Consider the following 27,277-nt stretch of genomic DNA (forward strand, 5'->3'; position numbering starts at 1 on the left):
TCAGCAAACTGAAATGGACTGGAATGGGTGAATTTAACTCAGATGACCATTATGTCTATTACTGTGGGCAAGAATCCCTTAGAAGAAGCGGAGTAGCCATCATAGTCAACAAAAGATTCCAAATTGCAGTAGTTGGATGCAATCTCAAAAATAACAGAATGATCCCTATTTGTTTCCCAGGCAAACCATTCAATATCACAGTAATCCGAGTCTATGCCCCAGCTAATAATGCTGAAGAAGCTGAAATTGAACGGTTCTATGAAGACCTACAAGACCTTCTAGAATCAACACCCAAAAAAGATGTCCTTTTCACTATAGGGGACTGGAATGCAAAAGTAGGAAGTCAAGAAACAGCTGGAGTAGCAGGCAAATTTGGCCTTGGAGTACAGAATGAAGCAGGGCAAAGGCTAATCGAGTTTTGCAAAGAGAACACACTGGTCATAGCAAACACCCTCTTCTAACAACATAAGACTCTACACATGGACATCACCAGATGGTCAATACCAAAAATCAGATTGATTGTATTCTTTGCAGTCAAAGATGGACAAGCTCTATAGAGTCAGCAGAAAGAAGACCAGGAGCTGACTGTGGTTCAGATCATGAACTCTGTATTGCCAAATTCAGGCTTAAATAGAAGAAAGTAGGGAAAACCACTAGACAGTTCATATATGACCTAAATCTAAACCCTTATGACTATGCAGTAGAAGTGACAAACAGATTCAAGAGAAAAGATCTGACAGACAGAGTGCCTAAAGAACTATGAACAGAGGTTCGTGCCATTGTACAGGAGGCAGTGATCAAGACTGTCCCCAAGAAAAAGAAATGCCAAAAGGCAAAATGGTTGTCTGAGGAGGCCTTACAAATACCTATGAAAAGAAGAGAAGTGAAAGACAAAGAAGAAAAGGAAAGATATAACAATTTGAATTCAGATTTCCAAAGACTAGCAAAGAGAGATAAGAAAACCTCCCTAGTAATCAATGTAAAGAAATAGAGAAAAACAATAGAATCATAAAAACTAGAGATCTCCTTATGAAAATTGAAGATACCAAGGGAAATTTTCATGCAAATATGTGCACAATAAAGGACAAAAGTAGTGTGACTTAACAGAAGCAGAAGATATTAAGAAGAAGTGGCAAGAATACACAGAAGAACTATACAAAGAAGATCTTCACAATTCAGATAATCACAATGGTGTGATTACTCATCTAGAGGCAGAAATCCTGAAATGCAAAGTCAAGTGGGCCTTAGCAGAGCTTAACAAAGCTAGTGCAGGTGATGAAATTACAGTTGAGCCATTTCAAATCCTAAACAATTATGTTGTGAAAGTATTGCACTCAATATGACAGCAAATTTGCAAAACTCAGTAGTGTCCACAGGACTAGAAAAGGTCAGTTTTCATTCCAGTCCCCAAGAAAGGCAATGCCTAAGATTGTTCAAACTAACACACGATAGCACTCATCTCACATGTTAGCAAATGAATGCTCAAAATTCTCCAAGCCATGCTTCAGCAGTACATGAACCGTGAACTTCCAGATGTTCAAGCTGGTTTTAGAAAAGGCTGAGGAACCAGAGATCAAATTGCCAACATCTGTTGGATCATCAAAAAAAGCAACAGAGTTCCAGGAAAACATCCATCTGCTTTATTGACTATCCCAAAGCCTTTAACTGTGTGCATCACAACAAACTGTGAAAAATTCTTTAAGAATTTTTAAGACCATACCACTTGACCTGCCTCCTGAGAAATCTGTATGCAGGCAAGAAGCAACAGTTAGAACCGGACATGGAACAACAGACTGGTTCCAAATCGGGAAAGGTGTATGTCAAGGCTGTATATTCTCACCCTGCTTATTTAACTTATATGCAGAGTACATCATGAGAAACCCTGGGCTGGAAGGAGCACAAGCTGGAATCAAGATTGCCAGGAGAAATATCAATAACCTCAGATATGCAGATGACACCACCCTTATGGCAGAAAGTGAAGAACTAAAGAACCTCTTGATGAAAGTGAAAGAGGAGAGTGAAAAAGTTGGCTTAAAGCTCAACATTCAGAAAACTAAGATCATGGCATCTGGTCCCATTACTTAATGCCAAATAGATGGAGAAACAATGGAATCTATGGGTGGCTTTATTTTGGGGGGTTCCAAAATCACTGCAGATGGTGTCTGCAGCCATGAAATCAAGACGCTTGCTCCTTCGAAGAAAAGTTATGACCAACCTAGACAGCTTATTAAAAAGCAGAGACATTACTGGTCCAATAAACGTCCATCTAGTCATAGCTATGGTTTTTCCAGTAGTCATGTATGGATGTGAGAGTTGGACCATAAGGAAAGCTGAGCACTGAAGAATTGATGCTTTTGGACTGTGGTGTTGGGGAAGAGTTTTGAAAGTCCCTTGGACACCAAGGAGATCCAACCAACCCATCCTAAAGGAAATCAGTCCTGAATGTTCATTGGAAGGTCTGATGTTGAAGCTGAAACTCCAATACTTTGGCCACCTGTAGCAAAGAACTGACTCATTTGAAAAGACCCTGATGCAGGGAAAGATTGAAAGCAGAAGGAGAAGGGGATGACAGAGGATAAGATAGTTGGATGGCATCACTGAGTAAATGGACATGAGTTTGAGTAAACTCTGGGAGTTGGTGATGGACAGGGAGACCGGGTGTGCTGCAGTTCATGGAGTCACAAAGAGTCAGACACGACTGAGCAACTGAACTGACTGAGGAAGTCCTTCCTGCATAAGACATTTCTCAAATTCCTCTAATTTAAATTATACAAGATGCCAAAGTGCCACATTTTGGGATTATTTGGGGTTTATTTTGAAAATTGAATTTATTTATATAACAAAACTGTGCAAGACTTACACTGGATAATTTATAGGGATTAGCTGTGTTTTGTTAACCTTTCTTTTTAATTTGATCATTTAAGTCATCCATGCATCTGATCTTTATTCTAATTCCAAGTGACCCATGTAATTTCCCTTACTCTTTTGTCTTAATAATTATCTTAATAATCTGGGTTTCTATTTTACCTAAATTCTTTACACTGATAGTCTACTTGACACCTTGTTTCCTATAAGACTCAAATTCTGAACTTCCCTTTCATGCTTATTGGAGACTGGATTCTGAAATTTCAATACTAATACTCTTGTACTTTTTCCCTGATGCCTTTGGATACGTGCCCATCTTCAGAGCAATCCTGTGGATTCACACTCTCCATCCCCAACTATGTGCCTGCTTGCCCATGCCTGCTTGCAGAACCCTCCCAGTGTCAACTCTGTCTTGACCATCATCTTCTGCCTGTCACCATATTGGTGAAGAATGCCAACCAGCCTCATTGTTAATGGTAGTTATGCCCTGAGCACCTACCTCTTCCCAGAGAATTTACCAGGTCTCTGAATCAGAGTGCCTCTGCTTCTTCCTACTCAATTCGCATTTTTTCCCAGGGGTTGTCATAATACTAAAGCTATTCTGTTCTCATTTAAAACATATTGTGTTTTTTTCTCATTTGAATCAATAGCTATAGTTTTCTGCAGGTAACCATAAAAGACTGCTTTCCCTTTATTATGTGTGTGTGTGTGTGTGTGTGTATATATATATATATATATATATATATATATATATATATATATATATATATATTCTAGATAGTTAAACACGTGTACAAAGAAGCTATAATATGATATGAGGGGACCTATTATTTTTAGTGGTTTGATCTTAAGAAGCACATCATACACAGTGTCTCGGAGGAAAAAATGTACCAGATGTAAGTCTGAACAAAACTCTGACCTCATCTGACTTCACCTATGTAAAGACTCTGGAATGCCATAAGTGTTTTTTGTTTTTTTTTTTTTTTTTAATATTAATGGCCATATGGAGATCTCATCTTTATAAAGACAGTCTCTAACTAAAAATAGGTTTGACTCACATATGACCACTCTAAATTTGAACTCCTTTTGTTTTGGGTCCTATAACAGAAGTGTTTTTCTTTTATCTCTCTTATTTCCATTTTTCTTCTTTCTTCCTGGTGCATAAAACAGTGAACTTTTACAAGATGGCCTGTGGGAATTTACTACACTCAATGCAACTCCTGGCTAATATTTCCTCTCCCTACTTGTTTAGCAAAACAGATCACTTGCCAAATTTGAATCCTACCTTCAGCTGAACCCCTTGTCCACTAATGATCTTAGCCTACCTCCCAACCCAATATATCAGTGGAGGTACCTTTGGTTCTAAAGATAGAACACAAAGTGACAGAGTTAAGACGTGCTAACACCTCCCCCTTCACCCTCCAAACGGGGTTCATGGACAGAAAAGTCAAAGACTAGATCTGGCTCCAAATCTGATAGAATGTAGGTACAGACATTTCCTCTCTGATTCTAACTTGACCTTCCAATATGTTTTTCAATTGTTAAAATTCATATCCCACCAGCCTGTTGATTTCAGTGGTAAAACAGTGTCTCCCACTTGGGCTCTGGAAGAAAACTACCAAAAAAGCAACCGACTCACCCCCACTTCAGTCACATGGTACTTTCTAAGACAAGTACTGAGGCCAGGAGGTGTGAGTGCAATGCTCTAATTAACCAGGGCTGGATCATGCAGATACCACTGTGGTATGTTCAAACAACCCTATCAACATCATATAGAATGAATTCCTCCCAGAAAAGATGCTTTTTAAGGGGGAGAAAAAACAATATGTTCTAAATGAGAGAGAAGAAAATTTACTTGGAAATCAGAAGCAACAAGCCACTCATTGGCTATCCAATATCCCCACACACATTTTCTGAATATGACTATCTTAAACGTCCTATTCATATAAACCACGTCTTATAAAATTCAAGTCAAAGTTCTCCACTTCCTAAAGGAAATTATTTTTATCCTTATTACCTTCACCTTTAAATTGAGGACCACTGAATCGTAAGCATTCCTATTTTTATGAGCGGCAGAGAGTCTCTTCATGAACAGTTCTTGTAAGCATGTAATAGTTTCCTTTTATGGTTAGAAATTAAGTCTGGAAAAGGCTAAATACTTTCACAAGGGAATTATAGAGAATTAATAGGAGATTTAGAATTCCCAGCCCAGCTTCTGTAACTCCATTATCTGCTCAGTTAACTTATTTGGTATTCTGATCATATTGGGGATTATATTCAATTCTACTTCCTGAGAGTCATAATTCAGTAGAGTACAATCTGCAGAACCACAATACTATCTTTTCCTGAACCAAACTGGGGTCTAAGAATAAAACATGCTAACATAAACAAATGACTAATTCCTGATTAAAATGTATGGTTGCTATGCTGATCCCAGTCTCTTGGTTTTTCAATGTTTATCACAGTGGTATTAGAAATTATTTTCAAAATAATCAATTGATGGGACCTTCTTGATAGTCCAGTGGTTAAGACTTCATTCTTCTACTGCAGGTGCTGAGAGTTCAATCCTTGTTCAGTGAACTAGGATTCCATATCCTGTGTGGGCACAGCAAATTAAAAAAATAATAAGTGATAATAGTCTATATAATTTTCCGACAATAAGCATGTAATATATTTCAAGAGAAGTTCTGAAGTATATCCCAAAACACCCAAAATAGTCACAAGGGAACTTAAAGTAATACAATACAGATGTCTGAGAGAAAAATACATGTTGTTATGTGCTATGTTGTTAATTTTAGGATACAGCCTGTCATAAAAAAAAAAAAAAAAAAACAGGAACAGGTGAGCGGTCCAGCCAAAGAAAATATCTTTTTGTGGCATTTATATTCTCAATAGATTCCAGGTGCAAGGCTGCCATCTGAAAAGCTCATTCATCTTCAGGAGAGCCACAACCTTATCATCATAGAGATTAACCTGCAAATTAGACTTAGACTTAACCTATCAAGGGATCCTTGGGAGAAGACAATGCTTTGATCCAGATGCAGAGCATCAAGAAATGCTCGGACCTGCATTACAAAGATTGAAAATCTATGCATTTTCCCTTTAAATATCGATTGCAAGTGATTTTCTCTGTAAAGCGATTGAATTAAAAAGTCAAAGAGAGTCCACAAAAAGGCTTCATAAAGAGAGTACAGAGGCAGTGCAACTTGAGGGTAAAAAAATTGTCACAAATTGTTCCCTACTCTCAAAATGACTATTTTATCAATGTGTTTGTAAAAGATCTATACTTTCAATTCATTTCTTTTTCAGATATTCTAAATTCTGTGATCAAGTATAACTTCTCTAGGGCAGTGATGATAGCAAATTGCCTTTGTAATATCTCCACATTTTGCCTTGTTTCTAAAGTGTTGACTCTTTTTCACAGAAAATAATTTGCATATCTTCTGTATATAAAATGATGTCCTAAGTGATTGCAATACAGAGACATATGAGAGCCATTTCAACCCTGGTGGATGAGTATTCTAGTGAAGAGGAAGGCAGAAGGACAGTCAAGCATCGTAAAAGGCAAAATGCAATATTCAAATGAAAGTAGAAGCTTAACACTCACTGGGACATCTGAGCATTTTCTTGGATACACATTTTTTAAATTTTCTTCTTCCAGCATCTGTTAGGTTTGCAAATTGCAACTATATAAACAGCAACTATAAAAACTGAACGAGAGAAAAGGGAGGGAGGGATGCTGGAAAGTAGCAGATTTGGATTTGAAAACTTGTTCAGTCACTGTCATGTCCAGCTCTTTGGGACCCCATGGACGGCAGCACACCAGGGGGCGCTGCAGGGGTCCTTCACTCTCTCGAAGTTTGCTCAGGAAAGTCCGTGATGATCGCTCATCATCTCATTCTCTGCAACCCTCTCCTCCTCATGTAGGAGGATATAAATAAATTGCTCATTTTCTTTTTCCTTCCCCCTCCCGTGCCCTTTCAAATCTATATGTCCTTCTTGCTAGAAATATAACCAAAGGTTTCCCTCTTTCCAGGAAGTGCTTGGCAGTGTCTGGCCAGGATAGTTCTTGACCTGCATTCTCACCGCATCACTGCCCCACTGTGACCACCCACCGACCCTGGTAGCCCTTTAGATTGAGTGCAAATTCTCTCTCTTTGACAATCCATCACAAGCTGCTATAAATGACCCCACCATCTGGTCTCCTTTTTCCTTCTTTTCTCTTATAATCAACTTACATGAATTTGCTCACTGTTTTTTCACTGGAAACATTCTGCTTCACCCAAAGTTAAGCACTTTTTAAAATATCCATCTTAAGCCTGTCATACTTGCTATTTTCTTAAAATCAGTGAATCAAGTCTTTTAATCCGTCCCTGAAATTTACATCTGCTCTATAAAGCCCTTGCTGAACTGAGAGTTGTCCACAAATTCCTCTTAAAATCTTCCTGAGCTGAACTTGAGATTATCAGGGCCCAGTCACATTATGTATGTTCTCCTTTGATGTGTAAAATGTTAATAATTCATATATTTATGCTGCAGTATTGGAGCGACTACTACATGATGAGCTTTGTTCTAAGCATAAGGGACATAGCACTAAACAAAACAAAGCTCTATTCTCATGCAGAGAGAAAGGAGAGACAGACAACCAGCCTGTAAGCAAATATATAAAGTACTGTGATGAAATATAAAGCAAAGTAAGAGGAGAATGATTAAAGGTCTGTCTGGCAAGGTGACATTTGAGTGAAAACATGAAAGAAGTAAAGAAGTAAAGCATGCTAATATTTGTGGGAGGAGAATCTGGAAAGAAAGAACAGCAATGTAAAGACTGAAAGCAAGAGCTTGCTTGAGTGTGGCTGGAGAACTGGGAAAAGTTAGTGGTGGGAATGCAGCCACAGCTAACTCAGGACCTACCTGGTAGGAAATAGTAATGGTCTGTGATGTCACTGAGAGAGAGGCGAATCCATCTGAGACTTTGCAACAAATGTAACAGGGCATGATTTTAGGGGGAAATAAATCAAAGTGAAGTTGACACACAAATTCCAAATCTCTTACTAGACTATGCTGAGATAGCCCAACATTTTTCCGGCTCACATTCCTCCTTTAAAAATGAGGGAATAATAACTGTCATGTCAAATTGAGAAAATTAAATGAGGACTTACCAGAATGGATAACACACGATGAACACTTTATTGAAAGTACTAAACCTTATTGTATGTGCATTTGTCAATATTAGCTTTATCTCTCTCCATAATAATGTGTTTTCTTGGGACCACATCTAAATAACTGTGGACACTTCGGCTAGATGCCAAAGATACCCACTTCTTTATGCTTTATGTATGCAATCTTTTGTCATCTCAAGCAAAATCCTCTAAATATTTGGATTTAAAAGAAAGCTGAAAAACCAAGTATGATTCTGACTTGTGAATAGTGACTTGACCTATTTTATGTGGTTTTAGTGGTGCCATTCATGTCTTTACTTTTTATTATAAATGTATTCATAAACATGTCTTAAGGGAAACAGACATGAAGAATCTTTTTCTTACGCTCACTGATTAATTCTCAAGTAGAGTTTACTTAAAAACATTATGTAAAGCGTCAACCCTTTGAAGAGTATTTTGGCGGAAGTTTGAAGCCAGGAAGAAAAAGCATAATAAGTTTGAATTCTTTAATCCTACCTAATTTTTTTCACTGAAACTCAAACATGGTTTTTAAATTATGAGACTACATGTATATAATGGGAACCTGTTTAACATTTCCTAAAACTATGATTCAGGGACTTCCCTGGTGGTCCAGTGGTTAAGACTGCTTCCAGCACTCGGTGTGTGAGTTCAATCCCTGGTCTGGATGGTAACTAAGATCCCACATGCTGCACCATGTGGTCCCAAGATAAAGAAGCAAAACAAAGCCACAAAAATCAGGCACCAAGGAGCAAGGTATGCAGGACCAGAGCAGCTCCAAGGTTAAGAGCCTGTGAGGCATATGTCAAATGGAGTGTCACCTGCTGCTTGCATCAGGCTTTCTCATCACCATCTTAGCTGTAATGAAGAGGGAGAGAAGACAAAGTCATTTCCCTCTGCTCTATGCGGTTTAACATCCCTACCATGAATTTGTCAAGAGAATCTTCAGTCTTAGCCCAGGCAACCGCAGCAGTGGCCCCAGAGCCCCAAGAAACAGGATGAAGTGATGACATTCTGTGACTTATAAAAGTCTGAAAAAATTAATTCAGTGTTATCATTCGTCTGCTTAAAACCCTGAAGCTCACAGGACACGAGGTCCTCCTTACTTCACATTTAGTTGACAGTAAAGAGGAAAACAGTTTTAGCAGATTTCTCGTCCGAGTATTGCCTGGCTTGGTGGCACCCAGTCACTCCCTGAGGAGGCTGCTTTCTAGGCTGTCTTGTGAAGAGCGGCTGCAATTTCCTCCTCTCCTCAGTATATCAGCCCACATCCAACCCACCAGGACTCTGCCTTTGGGTAGAACACCCTGTTCCTCTGAGGTACATCCCACATTCTGCTGGAATCTCTGCTCTCTCCAGCAACGTTTCTTTCTTTCTTTCTTTTTCTGTTAAAGTAATCCACCATTGCTTGTAGCAGTGATCTAAAACTTTCAGTTGCCTTAAAGCTTTGAAACTGAAACATTCCCCTTTAATTTTAGCAAATTAAACACTGACTTGATGAATAGAAGAGAGGTCTTCAGACATTCTGCACAGCACAGTCAAGTTTACAAGTTTGCCATGTCACCTTCTCTTTGCAGATACCAAGAGGCTGCCCCTACATGTGGGGTCTCAATGCTGCAAGGACTCTGTGACAGTCAGAGGTCTCACATGTCTCCCAAGATTCCCTGTCCCCCACATAATCCCCAAGGATGTGCCTATGTGGGTTTTACTTGTCTGATAGGTTTATTTTATGGGACTGTTGACTTTAGGAAAGGGAGTTTGTCTGAGTGCCTAACATCTAATCACGTGAGAAAAGCAGAGATTTGTCTCTGACTCCTGGGAAAAAGGAAAATGAAAGATTCAAATCATGAGAAGGGTTTAGTGAGCTAGTGCTGACTTGAAGATGAAGGGGCCCACTGGCAAGAATGTAAGTGGTCTCTAGAAGCTGAGAGCAGCCCTCTTCTGATAGCCTTCAGGGAACTGGGTCCTCAGTCCCACAACCATGAGGAATTGAACTTTGCCAACAAGAAGAATGAGCTTGGGAATGGGCTTTTCTCTGGAGCCTCCAAACAAACCAGGCTGGCACCTGTTTTCAGCTTTGTGGTACCCCAGCCAGAAAACTCAGTCACAGCTCAAGAACTGTGAGAAAATAATGGGTATTTTAAAGTACTAAGTTTGTGGCAGTGTGTCACACAGAAATAGAAAATGAATACATTCTACATATATTCTTATCTCTTTTTCAGGAATCTTTTCATTAAATTGTTTCCAATCTTCAACTTCTTGCTGTGTAATATGGACTGTCATCACTGTCACAGCCACCACCATCACCTCTAATAGTAAATAAACATGGTAGATAATATATCTAAGTGCTACACACAGAGTATTATCGTTAAAGTTTCATAAAAAGCCAGGGATCTTATGAAAATGCAGATTATGGATCTGTGGGTCTGGGTTGGAGTTCAAGATTTAAACCAGTTCCCAAGGGATGCCTCAAAGCTCTGTTTGTGCATATAAGTCAAAAAATTCAAGTACAACTTTTAGCTGCATGAAATGGCAATTCTTCTTAGGCCATCATTCTTATAAGTTATGTCAGTGACACTTATAAGTCAGTGACACTGACTTTGCTTTAAGTAACTGCATACTCATTCTGGTATTTCTCAGAATATAACCTGAGGGAGGGGAATGGAGTGTGACCTGAGGAAAATAACCAGGTGCTGATTCCCAAAATCCATCTCTACCCTTGAAATCAGAGCTGCTAGAAGCAGAGCTCAAGAACTTATAATAAGCTCCTTAGATGCATCTTTTAAGCAGACTTTCTCAACTGCAGCAATGTTATTATTTTGGACAGATCATTCTTTCTTTGTGAGGGGCTGTTGTGTGCACTCCAAAATGCTAACATTTCTGGTTTCTACTCTGTAGATGTCAATGGTATCCCCATCCCCTGTCACAACACCAAAAAATGTCTCTAGACTTAAAAAAAAATTTATTGGAGTACAGTTTTTTACAATGCTGTGTTAGTCTGCCATACAACAAAGTGAATCACTATACATATATATCCCTTCCTGTTTTGAATTTCCATCCCATTTTGGTCACCACAGAGCACTGAGTAGAGTTCCTTGTGTTGTAGATTTTTATTTTGTTTCTATTTTTTGCACAGTAGTGTGTACAATAGAAACACTATTCCCAATTCATACAGCCACTCTCCCAATTCATCCCACCCCGCTTTCTCCCTCTGATGTCCATACATTTGTTCTCTATGTCTGTGTCTCCATTTCTGCTTTGCAAATAGGTTCATCTGAACCATTTTTCTAGATTCCATATATATATGCTAATATATATATTTTTTTTTCTCATTCTGACTTACTTCACTCTGTATGATAGTCTCTAAGTCCATTCATGTCTCTGAAAATGGAACAAATTTGTTCTTTCTTATGGCTGAGTAATATTCCATTGTATATATGCACCACATCTTCTTCAGTTCAGTTCAGTTCAGTTGCTCAGTCGGGTCCGACTCTTTGCGACCCCATGAATCACAGCACGCTAGGCCTCCCTGTCCATCACCAACTCCCAGGGTTCACTCAGACTCACGTCAGTCGAGTCAGTGAAGCCATCCAGCCATGCTAAATGCCCTTGGGAAGCAAAATCCCCTTGGCTTTTAAGTCGGAAGATTGTTGTTTTAGGTTTTGTCTAGAAAAAATGTAACGGAAAGTGCATTTAACACAGTGTTCAGTAACTTTTTTCCTATAAAAATAAAATAAATGTATATCCATAAAATCATGCTATGAAAGTTATAATGTGGTTTAGTGTGTTTCATTAAAATTATCTAGATAGACACTATTTATTTCTAAGTGAACATTTTTCAAAGTTTAATTCAGTTTGATCTTTGTATTAATTGACACTTTTCTTTGTGAGGTCCTGGTGAATACTCATATCTTTATAAGACTTAGAAGTTCTACTTTTCAAAACAGTTTAACTGTGGATAAAAGCTATTTAAAAAGAGTGCTTTAAAAAAATCTGTCTTCAACATTTCTTATGAATAACAAAATATTGTCTTCATCCCCTTTCCATTTTTTTTTCTAACCACTTTAGAGGTTCTTTACTTCTAGCAAATATCTCTGCTGAATAGCCTGTCATCCTTTTCTCTCCACAAATGAGACAGGTCAGTAAAAATCTGATTCTGAAACTTTCTAAGGGTCTGTATAAATCCCCATGACTATTATGTGACTGTGTGTGTTTCCAGTGAGGGAAAATTTATTCTGATGACCATGCTTCCATATCACCAGTAGTAATGCCTCCTTTGAATTTACCTTTCATGTTGAAGTCCATTGCTATGAGAATATAGCAACTAAGCCATGTGCATATCTGTATAGCTTCAACTCCTTTTATTTTTCCATCTTAACAAGCCACAATCCTTTCTTTCCCATCTGACCATTTTAAACACAATTTTAAGTTTGAAATCACTTACAATGTGATTTTTAAATATGTACATAATGAGTCCTTGATTTATCTCTAGGAGGTGGTGATCTAGGCTGTGTGGTAAGTGCAAATTTTAAGGTACTCGCTTAAAATTAGACTATTTCTCTGCTTGGAGCATTCAGCCCATTTACATTTACAGTGATTATTGTTAGGTATATTTTTATTGTCATTGTATTAGCTGTTTTCGATTTGTTTTTATAAGCATTTTTTGTTCTTTCTTCTTTTGCTTGCTTCTCTTATGACTATAGATAAATAGTGTTGTTTGGATCCCTTTTACTTTTTTGTGTGTATTTATTATTGTGTGCGCACTTACATAGATACACATGCACACTACAGAATACTATTTGGTCATAAAAAGAATAAAATTTTGCCATTTGCAACAATATGGATGAACTAGGAGCACATTATGTTAAGTGAAATAAATCAGACAGAGGAAAACAAATACTGCATGATCTCATATATGTGGAATCTAAAAAATAAAACAGATGAATGACTATAACAAAACAAAAGCAGACTCACAGATTTAGAGAACAAACCAGTGTTGCCATTGAGGGGAGGGGTGGAGGAGCTACAACATTGGGATAGAGGGTCAAGAGGTACAAATAATTATGTATAAAATAAGCTACAAGGATGTAACAATGTAAAGGACAGCAAATATAACCAATATTTTATAGTAACTTTAGATGGAATGTAACCTTTAAAAATTGTGAATCAGTATATTATATAACTGAAACTTATATTATTATACATCAACTATATATCAATAAAAAGTGGGAAAAAAAAAAACCTCAAGTCTATCCCAGCTACAGGAAATTTCTCAAATCCAGAGGCTATTCAAGAAGAAATGCTTTACTGAGCAGAGGTTTAGTCACTCTTGTTAAAGTTGGCCCCAGCACTGCTCATTTATTATTCTCATGTCTGTCACTTAAACTCTACTTCAAAAAGCAGTGTGGAGGAGTGGAATTAGACATGGTCTAGAGCTGAAACTCCAGTACTTTGGCCACTTCATGCGAAGAGTTGACTCATTGGAAAAGACTCTGATGCTGGGAGGGATTGAGGGCAGGAGGAGAAGGGGACAACAGAGGATGAGATGGCTGGATGGCATCACTGACTCGATGGACGTGAGTCTGAGTGAACTCTGGGAGTTGGTGATGGACAGGGAGGCCTGGCGTGCTGCGATTCATAGGGTTGCAAAGAGTCAGACACAACTGAGCGACTGAACCGAACTGAACTGAGAGACTGGACAAACATGCGTTTCACTCTAGCTGTGGCACCATTTTGGCAAACAACTACCTCTTTAAATCATTTAAAAAAGAGGATGAATCAATCTCATAATTTTTTGTGAAGAGAAAATGAAATAAAAATATGTTAAATGATTCAGTTCATTTCAGTCACTCAGAGGTGTCTGACTCTTTGTGACCCCATGGACTTCGGCACACAGGCTTCCCTGTCCATCACACACTCCCAGAGCTTGTTCAAACTCATGTCCATTGAGTCAGTGATGCCATACAACCATCCCATCCTCCATCGTCCCCTTCTTCTCCTGCCTTCTATCTTTCCCAGCATCCGGGTCTTTTCTAATGAGTCAGCTCTTCACATCAAGCAACAAAAGTATTGGAGTTTCGGCTTCAACATCAGTCCTTCCAATGAATATTCAGGACTGATTTCCTTTACAATTAACTGGTTTGATCTCCTTGCAGTCCAAGGGACTCACAAGATGATTAACACAGGACAGGGCCCATGAAAAGTATTGTTTAAGTTATTAATAAATAATAATATTATTAATGATAGAGTACTATCATTTGACTTATCCTGATCTATTGCTTGTCTGGTTTTGCTGTCCTTCATCTTAAATAGGCATAGCTAGATCAGAAATTTGTCCATATTAATTCTTAACTATATATTTTTATATATACTTTCTTTTTTTATTTTTCATTTTTTTTTTTTTTTACTTTTGTAAAATTTTACTTTACAATTCTGTATTGGTTTTGCCATACATTGACATTTTATATATACTTTCTAAATAATTAACATTTATTTATAGTTATAAGCTATACACATCACTTGTTAAAATATCCGGGCTTGATTTTAAAAAGCACAACAGAAAAATCATCTCTACAATGGCTTTTTGCTAATTGAGGAAAAACAAGACTTATTGTCAGCTGGACATTTCACATAGTATGCTATTTAAAGTATATACTCACACTAAATATTTTCATGATTATTGGAGACATCAAGATGTCCAGATACTTAAGATACACAGATTCAACATCAGTTAAAGAGCTAATGACTTAATGAAAGAGAAAGTATAGGAAATTTCATCCTATTTCTCTAGGCAGGAAAATTATTGGCTTTAAGTCTTCATTTTGCTACTTGTTGGTCAAAACTCAAATCAAAGAAACAAGTATCAATTTGGTTTTGTAGAATTTTCAGAAACATTGCAGTTCAGTTCAGTCACTCAGTTGAATCTGACTCTTTCTGACACTGTGAACCATAGCACACCAGGCCTCCCTGTCCATCACCAACTCCTGGAGTCCACCCAAACCCATGTCCATTGAGTCAGTGATGCCATCCAGCCATCTCATCCTTTGTCGTCCCCTTCTCTTCCTGTCCCCAATTCCTCCCAGCATCAGGGTCTTTTCAAATGAGTCAGCTCTTTGGATCAAGTGGCCAAAGTATTGGAGTTTCAGCTTTAGCATCAGTCCTTCCAATGAACACCCAGGACTGATCTCCTTTAGAATGGACTGGTTGGATCTCCTTTCAGTCCAAGGGACTCTCAAGAGTCTTCTCCAACACCACAATTCAAAAGCATCAATTCTTCGGTGCTCAGCTTTTTTCACAGTCCAATTCTCACATCCATACATGACCACTGGAAAAACCATAGCCTTGACTAGACGGACCTTTGTTGACAAAGTAATGACTCTGCTTTTTAATATGCTGTCTAGGTTGGTCATAACTTTCCTTCCAAAGAGTAAGCATCTTTTAATTTCATGGCTGCAATCACCATCTGCAGTAATTTTGGAGCCCAGAAAAATAAAGTCAGCCACTGTTTCCCCATCTATTCCCCATGAAGTGATGAGACCAAGATGCCATGACCTTCGTTTTCTGAATGTTGAGCTTTAAGCCAACTTTTTCACTCTCCTCTTTCACTTTCATCAAGAGGCTCTTTAGTTCCTCTTCACTTTCTGCCATAAGGGTGGTGTCATCTGCATATCTGAGGTTATTGATATTTCTCCCAGCAATCTTGATTCCAGCTTGTGTTTCATCCAGCCCAGCATTTCTCATGATGTACTCTGCATAGAAGTTAAATAAGCAGGTGACAATATACAGCCTTGACGTATCCTTTTCCTATTTGGAACCAGTCTGTTGTTCCATGTCCAGTTCTAACTGTTGCTTCCTGACCTGCGTACAGGTTTCTCAAGAAGCAGGTCAAGTGGTCTGGTATTCCCATCTCTTTCAGAATTTTCCACAGTTTATTGTGATCCACACAATCAAAGGCTTTGGCATAGTCAATAGCGCAGAAATAGATGTTTTTCTGGAACTCTCTTGCTTTTTCCTTGATCCAGTGGATGCTGGCTATTTGACCTCTGGTTCCTCTGCCTTTTCTAAAACCAGCTTGAACATCTGGAAGTTCACGATTCAGGAAACTCACTTTTAAAGTACAAAATGTTATGCCGAATAGTTCCGTAATTCTTTGACATTTATTCAGGCTGTTGCAAAACAATAATTACCTATGTACTACTGAAGAAAAAGGAAATGATATCATTGTAGCATTGTATTACTAAAACATATCAAACGTTTTCTCTTGATATTTTAGATTTAGTGTAACATGGCAGCACTTTTCCTGTTTTGTTTATGCTTCAAAGTTAGAGTTGGAGAAGACAATGGCACCCCACTCCAGTACTCTTGCCTGGAAAATCCCATGGATGGAGGAGCCTGGTGGGCTGCAGTCAGTGGGGTCACTAAAAGTCAGACACGACTGAGCAATTTCACTTTCACTTTTCATTTTCATGCATTGGAGAAGGAAATGGCAACCCACTCCAGTGTTCTTGCCTGGAGAATCCCAGGGACGGGGGATCGTGGTGGGCTGCCGTCTACGCGGTCGCACAGAGTCGGACACGACTGAAGTGACTTAGCAGCAGCAGCAGCAGCAAAATTAGGGTATAACTACCTATTCTTCTAACTAGTTTGAATCATATTTACAACATGTTCCGAATTTTGTAATGTAGCCAGTTCAAGTTGTCTCTGAGTAATGAATTAAAGTTGTGTTCATAGAATTCTTTTTTTTAATTTAAATGTATTTATTTTAATTGGAGGCTAATTACTTTACAATATTGTACTGGTTTTGCCATACATCAACATGAATCTGCCACGGGTGTACATGTGTTCCCCATCCTGAACGCCCCTCCTACCTCCCTCCCCATGCCATCCCTCTGGGTCTTTTTAACATGAGGTATATAAACAATTTATAGTGATAATTATGACCTTTTTGTTTTAGTTCTTCTGTCTTTTACAAATTTCAGATTGCATTATAAATGATACAAAAATTATAAGATATTTAAAGTGTATATTGTGATGATTTGATATATGTGAAAAGCTTTCTGTTGGGTTAATTAACATATCTATCACCTCACATGCTTTATTTATTTATTTTTTGGTGGGAACATTTACTTTCTCTTCTCTTGGCAATTTTTTTTTTTTTTTTTTTACAATTCTGTATTGGTTTTGCCATACATTGACATGAATCCACCACGGGTGTACATGCGTTCCCAAACATGAACCCCCCTCCCACCCCCCTCCCCACAACATCTCTCTGGGTCATCCCCACTTACCAGCCCCAAGCGTGCCATATCCTGCATCGGACATAGACTGGCAATTCGATTCTTACATGATATTATACATGTTTCAATGCCATTCTCCCAAATCATCTCACCCTCTCCCTCTCCCACTGAGTCCAAAAGTCCACTATACACATCTGTGTCTTTTTTCTCTTGGCAAATTTTGATTATACCAGACAGTGTTCTCAACTAGTCACTACATCAGATTTTCAGACTTATTCACTGATGGTTGAAAGTTTGTACCCTTTTGCTGCCTCTGTGTGCAGCTCTTAGTCACTTAGTCTTGTCCAACTCTGTGTGACCCTTTGGACTGTAGCCCACCAGGCTCCTCTGTCCATGGGATGTTTCAGGCAAGAATACTGGAATGGGTTGCCATTTTCCTCTTCCAGGGGAATCTTCCTGACCCAGGGATCAAACCAATGTCTGTCTCCTGCATTTATGGGCAGATTCTTTACTATTTAGTCTGAGAACATGTGGCAGTTGAAACAGTTTTAGAATATTTCCTAATATTCATTCATGTGTCAATTGTAGTTGTGTCAGACTCTTTGTGACCCCATGGACTGAAGTTTGCCAGGCTCCTCTGTCCATGGAATTTCTCAGTCAAGAATATTGGAGTGGGTTGCCATTTCCTTCCCCAGGGGACCTTCCCAACACCGGGATCACACCACATCCCCTGCCCTAGCAGGTGGGCTCTTTACTGCTGAATTACCAGGGAAGTCCACTTGTTCATTTCTCTACCCCTAGAACAGATTCATTGTAGATTTACAGAAGTCTTTCAAGACTGAAAGTTCTTGTGAGTATGTAATAAAATACTAAGAAAGTCCAGAACATTTGAATCAATGCACTAAGCCACCCATTTACACCAAAAGAAAAGATCAGTTTCTGGACAGTGTCTTCCTGAGAAAGTCTATCAGGGGCAAAAAAAAAAAAAAAAAAAAAATGAGGTAGGCAAGATAGTGCTACAAGTAAAAGAATTTCTAGACTCAGTAAATTGTTTTAAATGAGCTTTAACCATGAGAAAAAAAAAGTAGAAGTCAACAGTCTCAATTAAAAAAAAGCAAAAATTTTAAATTAAAAAAAAGTAACTTACATTTTGAACTTATGGAAAAAACTGTAACAAATATCTGGGAGTCAAGGCATAAGTAATCACTTCCTGCTCAAGTATTTCAAATTGTGATCCTATCGAGTGAAATTGTGTTTGATTTGTTTATACACAATTTTATTGGACTTTGCGAAACTATTCAGGATGTTTATATGGTCTTAACTTTAAAAGGGAAAAATAAATCTGTGCTTATCTGTTTTTATGTCTGAAATCACCCATCCTAATTATATACAAACTTATTTACTGGAGGAACAATAAGGTTATGTTTTGTCCCACAAGATCTGTTCCTAATTAACAATGAGTGAAAATCTTAGGTGCCCAGCGTGGTCAGCCATTCCCATCGTAATCACTGTAATCATGGTAGCCACTGTCCCTCCTCTCATGGATACTGGATTTCTTTCTCCTTGTTGAGTCCTAATGGAATCTAGCCCTGAAAGACCAGCCCAGACATCTGTGCTGCTACTTATTGTCCTCACCCTCCGATGTGACAGTTCCCTGGGCTGTTGGAGGCTGTGATTCTTCTCTGATGGCTCCTAATGGAAAATCCCAAAGGCCAAATCTTTGCCATCTGAGTCTCTGGAATGCTATGATGCAATGCAAATTTCCCCCAGCCTTTTCTGTCTTTCGATACTGCAGTCTCCTTTCTAAGTGCTGAATATCTAGATTTTTCTGGATTTTGAGTGTTTAACTCTGCCCATGTTTACAGTGGATAGCAGTATGTTTCCTACTTGATTCTCCAATTAAGAACCAATATTCTACTTCTTGTGGTGAGAGGAGGACCTCTGAATGCTTTATTCGCCTTAAGTGGAGTATAGTTTCTTTCCAATGTTGTGTTGGTTTCTGTTGTGCAGCAAAGTAGTCAGCTATACGTATACATATGTCCCCTTTCTCTTGGATTTCCATCCCGCTGCCCCATCCCACCCCAGCCCCAAGCTGAGCTCCCTGTGCTGTGCAGCAGCTTCCCACGAGCTCTGTATTTCATACATGGCAGTGGACATCTGTCTATGTCACTCTCTCAATGCATCCCACTCTTCCCTTCCCCTCCTGTGGCCACAAGTCCATTCTCTATGTCTATGTCCCTAGTACTGCTCTGCAAATAGGTCTTCTGTAACATTTTTCTAGGTTCCATATATGTGTTAGTATATGATATTTGTTTTTCTCTTTCTGACTTAACTTCACTCTGTATGACAGACTCTAGGTTCATCCACATCACTACAAATGATCCAATTTCATCCCTTTTATTGGCTGAGTATTTTCATTGGTTATTAAAAAAAAAAAAAGCTGAGCACTGAAGAATTGATGCTTTTGAACTATGGTGCTGGAAAAGACTCTTGAGAGTCCCTTGGACTGCAGAGGACATCAAATCAGTCAATCCTAAAGGAAATCAGTCCCAAATATTCACTGGAAAGATTGATGCTGAAGCTGAAAATCCAATACTTTGGCCACATTATGTGAAGAACTGACTCATTAGAAAAGACCCTGATGCTGGGAAAGATAGAAGGCAGGAGGAGAAGGGGACGATGGAGGATGGGATGGTTGTATGGCATCAGTGACTCAATGGGCATGAGTTTGAACAAGCTCTGGGAGTGGGTAGTGGACAGGGAAGCCTGGCATGCTGGAGTCCATGAAGTTACAAAGAGTTGACACGACTGAACAACTGAACTGAAAAATGAAAAGTAAACTCTGTCCAGATTGTCTTTCCTTCCCAATGCAAATGAGTGGAATTTCTAAGAAGGAAACTTAAAATCAGATAGATCTCCAGCACTAACAGGTAATACCCCCTGGGTGAGACATCTAACTTTTAAACATGTCAAGCTTCCCTATCTGAAAGCACACAGCAGCTTGTAATCTGAAGATGTTTCATGAGAGTAAATGTTAGTGAAAAATTTATCATCATACTTGGCATATAGCAATTATTATTTTTACAACTAATGATAGAAACAATCTATATATTGACTGGAAATACATGGCAGAGAAATCCCAAGGAAGAAGTGTTTTTTTTTGTTGTTTTTTTTTTTTTAATACATAAATAAGAGCTACAATGTTTCTATAGTAGATACAAAAAGATTAAGAAAACTCTGATATTCCATAAACCTATAGCTTGGAACGGAGAAGGCACCCCACTCCAGTACTCTTGCCTGGAAAATCCCACGGATGGAGGAGCCTGGTGGGCTGCAGTCCATGGCGTCGCTAAGAGTCAGACACAACTGAGCGACTTCACTTTCACTTTTCACTTTCACTTTTCACTTTCACACATTGGAGAAGGAAATGGCAACCCACTCCAGTGTTCTTGCCTGGAGAACCCCAGGGATGGGGGAGCCTGGTGGGCTGCCATCTATGGGGTCACACAGAGTTGGACATGACTGAAGCGACTTAGCAGCAGCAGCAGCAGCATAGCTTGGAAACAGATTGTATAAAAACAAAGGATTCCTTTTTTGGTATCAAAAGATAACTAATCCATTTAGCCTGAAAAATGTAAAAATATTTTTCTTTTTGATGGTATTTCCTGTTATTAGATACATAACTCTGTATCATGGGCTTCCTTTGGCGGCTCAGTGGTAAAGAATCTGCCTGCCAATGCAGGAGACTTGATTTTTATCCCTGAGTCAGGAAGATCGCCCAGAGTAGGAAATGGCAACCCACTCCAGTGTTCTTTCCTGGGAAACCCTATGGACAGAAGAGCCTAGCAGGCTACATTCCATGGGGTAGCAAAAGAGCCGGACACAATTTAATGACTGAACAACAAGACCCGAAATTAGATTGCACATTCAAATAAAGATATTTCTTAAGAAGCTATGATTAGCCATTTATATTTTACTTTTAATACTATGTGTTAAATTTCAAGCCTATAAAAGTGTAGATAAAGCATGAATAATTGGGTGAGAAGAATTGAGACAGATAACATTCTCTTCTCCAATTTACGTAAGCATCTTAAGACTTCTGAATCTTATTTTCTCAAAAGTTACTTTTTTTTTCCTCTGGATGACATTTTCTGTGTGTATTGTCCAATAGCTTCTCCAAGTGAGAATAGAAATCTCAAGAGGAATGCCTGGATGATTTATAGGTATCACCACACCTCTGGTTTAAAAATATCACCTTCTTTGATATACCACTTAGGAGTATTTTATTGCTTTCTAACTTGTCAGGAAATTGTTGAAGTTTGACTCTTATTATGATTGCATACTCATGTGAGAACTTATTGATAATCAGAAGAAGAAATTCACAACATAAATTAAGCAAAAAGCAATCTTAAACCTGTCATTCAGGATTCAAAACACAAATAAGAAAATTTCTTTTTCTGAAATCATTTGCAGGGCTTCCTTCTTCAGTGACATTGTTCTTACCTCTCCAGTCCTCTGCTTTTCTCTTACCTGGGAGAGAGAAAGCAGGCTCCAAGCACACAGTAGTTTTTTTAGAAAAGGAGAATCTGTGTGGTGAGTTGTAGCTGTCTTTAATAGCAAGTTCACCCAAAGCCCTAAATTCCATTCTTAGCTCTGGTGAAGAATTGCTGTGCATGAATATAAGTGATCCTGCACAATCAGCTATCCTCAGCTGTGTCTTAAGATAATAATACATTTTTGTCTATTCACAGATTTTATGGGGGTTAATGAGAAGATATGTAAAAATGTACAAAATTTGAAAATCCCATACTGATAGAAATATCTCCTCTTAGCCTCTAATCTGAGAAGTAAATTAGACTTTCAAAAACTTTATGTAATACAAGAGAATAAATAAAATTTATAAAATGTTCATATGAGTAATATTATTTTCTTAGTTTTAATTACCCATCTCATTTGCTTCTAATATATCAGTTTAAAATTTTGACTGCAGAGAATGTGTATTTAGCTATTTTAGAGTACAATGGTTAGTTCCAAATGTTGCTACTTGTACACCATGAAAGTGGTCAAGGCATTGGTTCCATTTCTGAGACAGAAGTGTTTATTAGACGCTCATCCAAAAAAAACAAAAAAACAAAAAAATCGGCATGCATACTCATACACACACTTATTACATATTTACTGTTATGAAGGATTTGTAGACACAATTTACAAATAATAATACAATATGTAACACTTCTATTGTAAATTCCGTATAGTTGATTATCATAGAATGTTTTAATTAATTTTGTGATATATTATATCCATAGCCAACCTATGGCTGCAATTGACAGATGAGTGTTGTTCTGACAAAAATTCTGTGTGATGCTTTTGTTTTATTTGACAGTAAGAAAAAAATAAATAAAATTCTATGTTAGAAAGGCATGTATTCATCAATCTTCAGTGCTGAATCATTTTTTTAGTAAGTTGGATAATAGTTTTCAAATACTGGAAGAATATAACTTGAAGTTTTAAATTTTACTTAAACTTTATGGCTACAGACAAAGCACACATTTAAATTTAATCTCCATCATTGATATTTTCTCTGCAATCTTAAACCTAACAATCAAAGAAACAATAAACCCTAATTGGTAGAATTTGTTGATTTCAATGGTATATTCTCACCATGACTGAGATCAAGCTACCAATGTGACCTCATTAAATATAGAGTTGAGAAAAGAGGTAAAGTAGAAAACACCATTATATAGTATTTCTAATATACATGTATAGTAGACATTAATAACCTCAAGCGCTTAGGTAATAATACAACATAATACAGTTGCATAATACAATTATTGCAAAAATTTAAGAATAATGAGTTGTGTTTATTTCTGTTTTAATATAAGTTATTTGTGACTTTATATAATTAACTCCTTAATAATGTCTGTGATTAAAATCTAGCCACCATATTCCTGAAGCTAAAAGTGTTGGCTCCCACAAACCAGCACAAACCAGATCCAACTTGTTGGTCCCAGTTGTGGTTTCATAACAACCTGAAACAATCAAAGTGGGAAATGGTTGAAGCTAATAACACTTATTTCCTGGTTCACTGCTATATCTAATCTCCATTGGCGATTAGATCCTTATAATGCTTCTTGGACCTTTTATTGACACAGTTACACAGTCACTGTAGTTATCATAGAGAAGTTGACATCTTGAGATCACATCATATTCAAAGAAGGGTATAGCTTGGCAATATCTTGAATGTCAGTTTGTGAATAATTTCTGCTACAAAGATAAACTTTCTCAAAGTTGGCAAGGAAAAGTTTTCCTCTAAATTTTTAGGTTCTTTTTGCTGGTCCATTAATTAGATTGATGTGAAACAGATTAACAGGAGAAAAATAAATTTAACTACAAGCATACTGGGGTTCCAGAGATTTAAGACCCAAGGGCAAGTTGGGTAGTCGAGGCTAATGAATCCTGAGTTAAGGAGTGGAGTAGGAGCCAGGGACTTCAAAGGGGAGGAGGGCAAATTCACAGGAAGTTGAGATCAGATGTTAGTTAGATATTTGTGTGCCATGCAGAAAAATTCAGATGAAACTTATCTCTTGCAATAGCTCTCTTTTTAAGCCAGGTCCTTTATTTAAATTACTTTAGGTAGTTAAGAGGAAAATAAAAAGTTCTTCCTGAGTCTCTTGGGCCTTCATTTTCTTCAGCTCAAAATAATTCACTTGCTGACCGGCAGTTTGGGGTGGCTCATTTTGAACACCTTCAATGGTTTGATGTGAAGTTCTATTACGCCCTTCTATGGACACACATGCCACTGTTTTTCTAAAGAACAGGCAAGAGAAACCTTACAGATTGTTCCTATGTGCTCAGACCTCAGTTTTTAGTGCAATAAAATAAGCATTTTAGTCACTGAAAATATTTTAAGGAGCTTCTGCCCATGCCTTCCCTTTAATATATTATTCTTCCTACATTATTCATTTAATTAAATGTCACTCCTATCCACCAGTTATCAAAGCAAAAAAAACTGGTTGTAATACTAGGTTCTTCTTTTCCTTTCTATTTACAACTTGTAAATAGCCACTATGTGGTATTGCTTCTTCCTAAACAGCCTTACCATCTATTACTATTGTCGATTTTAAAAAGTATTCACAACATAAAAGTTGAGCATTATGTTTTATTCAATGGGAATTTGTAGGACTTCAGGCTGGAGCAGACAGCACCTCAGTGAACCCTGAGAAAACTGTTTCAAAGAAGTGAGGGGAGGAGTCAGGATAATAGGAGTTTTTCAAGGAAGGTCAGGTAGTCTGAATGTCAAAAGATTATTGCTAATTAAAGAAAATCAGATAACCCAAGCTAAGAAATTTAGCATTTTTCTATGTATGGCAAGAGTCTGGGCTCACTGAAGTCATTCCTTTGATATGCACGTCAGCCACCTGGGGCCAGTATTCTGTTTTCACATCCTGGACTTCCTCAGAGCTCACCATGGGAAGGGGCTGCAGTCTGATGGCTGCTAGATGACAGGTATTCTTTACTTCCTGAGTTCTCTCACGGCTCACCAGCTCATCATCCACGTGGTTGAAACTGCTGGTGACTGTAACATCCTTGTTTACTGACATGGCAGAAAATGTTCCATTTCTCACCTCTTAAGGAAAAAGAATGGCAAGAAGACCAATTGGTTGTCTGAGGAGGCTTTACAAATAGCTGAGGAAATGAGAAGTAAAAGACAAGGGAGGAAGGAAAAGATAAACCCAACTGAATGAAGAATTCTAGAGAATAGCAAGGAGAGATAAGGAGGCCTTCTTAACCAAACAATGAAAAGAAATATGGAAAAATAATAGAAAGATAAAGGACAGAAGTGATAAGGACCTAACAGAAGCAGAAGATATTAAGAAGAGGTGGCAAGAATATACAGAAAAACTATACAAAAGGTCTTAATGATCAGGATATCCATGACTAGTGTGCCCACTCACCTAGAGCTGAACATCCTGGAGTGTGAAGTCAAATGGACCTTCAGAAGCATTATTACAAACAAAGGTAGTGGAGGTGATGAAGTTCCAGCTGAGCTATTTAAAATTCTAAAAGATGATGCTGTTAAAGTGCTGCACTCAAAATGCCAGCAAATTTGGAAATCTCAGCAGTGTCCATAGGACTGGAAAAAGTCAGTTTTCATTTCAATTGCAAAGAAAGGCAATGCCAAAGGAAGCTAAAACTATCATACAAATTCATTCATTTCACATGTGAGCGAGGTAATGCTCAAAATCCTTCAAGCTAGGTTTCAGCAGTACATGAACTAAGGACTTTCAAATGTAAAAGCTGGAATTAGAAAAGGCAGAGAAACCACAGGCCAAATTGCCAATATTTGTTGGACCATGGATCATGGAGTTCCAGAGAAACATCTACTTGTACTTCATCGACTATGCTAAAGCCTTTAACTATGTGGATCACAACATACTGTGGATAGTCTTCAAGAGACAGAAATAGCAGACCACTTTACCTGTCTCCTGAGAGACCTGAATGTGGGTCAAGAAGCAACATTTAGAACCTTGCATGGAACAACAGACTGGTTCAAAATTTGGAAAGGAGAACATCAAGGCTGTATATTGTCACCCTGCTTATTTAATTTATAAGCAGAGTACATCATGCAAAATGCTGGGCAGGATGAATCACAACCTGAAATCAAAATTGCTGGGAGAAATATCAACAGCCTCAGATATACAGATGATAACCACCCTGATGGCAGAAAATGAAGAGGATCTAAAGAGCCTGTTAATGAGGGTTGAAGAGGAGCGTGAAAAAGCTGGCTTAAGACTCAACATTCAAAAAACTAAGAATGTGGCATCCAGTGCCATTACTTCATGGCAAGTAGAAGGGAAAAATTGGAAGCAGTGACAGACTTTTGCCTGAGGCTCCAAAATCACTCCAGATGATGAATGTAGCCATGAAATTTAAAGATGCTTCCTCCTTGGAAGGAAAGCTGTGACAAACCTAGACCGTGTATTATTAAAAAGCAGACATCACATTGCTGACAAAGTTCTGTATAGTCAAAGCTATGGTTTTTCCAGTAGTCATGTATGGATGTGAGAGTTGGACCATAAAGAAACCTGAACATCAAAAAATTGATGCTTTTGAGTTGTGGTGCTGGAGAAAACTATTGAGAGTTTCTTGGACTGCAAGGAGAGCAAACCAGTCAATTCTGAAGAAAATCAGTCCTAAATATTCATGGAAAGCACTGATGCTCAAGCTGAAACTCCAATATTTTGGCCACCAGATGTGAAGAGCCAACTCTTTGGAAAAGACACTGATGCTGGAAAAGATAGAAGGTAAGAGGACAAGGGTATATATAGCTTTCTATAAAGAAAGCTGAGCGCCGAAGAATTGATGCTTTTGAACTGTGGTGTTGGAGAAGACACTTGAGAGTCCCATGGATTACGAGGAGATCCAACCGGTCCATCCTAAAGGAAATCAGTCCTGAATATTCATTGGAAGGACTGATGCTAAAGCTGAAGCTCCAATACTTTGGCCACCTAATGCAAAGAAGTAACTCATTTGAAAAGACCCTGATGCTGGGAGAGATTGAAGGCTGGAGGAGAAGGGCATGACAGAGGATGTGATGGTTGAATGGCATCACAAACTCAACGGACATGAGTTTGAGTAGGGTCCAGGAGTTGGTGATGGACAGGGAAGACTGGCGTGCTGCAGTCCATGGGGTCGTAAAGAGTTGGACACAACTGAGTGACTGAACTGGATTAAACTGAAGAGGAGAAGGGGTCAACAGAGGATGAAATGGTTAGATAGTATAATCAACTCAATGGACATAAATTTGAACCTACTTTGGAGATTGTGGAAGATACAGGGATCTGGGGTGCTACATTCCATGGGGTCACAAAGAATTAGACATGACTTAGCAAATGAACAGCAACAAAAAATGCTAGAACAATACTTAGACCTAGGAAGACCTCAGTAACCCTTTGATAAATATATGGCTCAGGGGTTGATTCAGGCAAAGGCTAAGTA

At 38.2% G+C, this 27,277-nt stretch overlaps 1 pseudogene; it reads right to left on the bottom strand.

Moving 5' to 3' along the window:
• Positions 1–18,764: 18,764 nt before the first annotated feature.
• LOC120862262 lies at positions 18,765–24,879 on the bottom strand (annotated as a pseudogene).
• Positions 24,880–27,277: the final 2,398 nt, after the last annotated feature.

This window comes from Oryx dammah, unplaced genomic scaffold (genome assembly GCF_014754425.2).
Source record: "Oryx dammah isolate SB20612 unplaced genomic scaffold, SCBI_Odam_1.1 HiC_scaffold_3, whole genome shotgun sequence".
NCBI lineage: Eukaryota > Metazoa > Chordata > Mammalia > Artiodactyla > Bovidae > Oryx > Oryx dammah.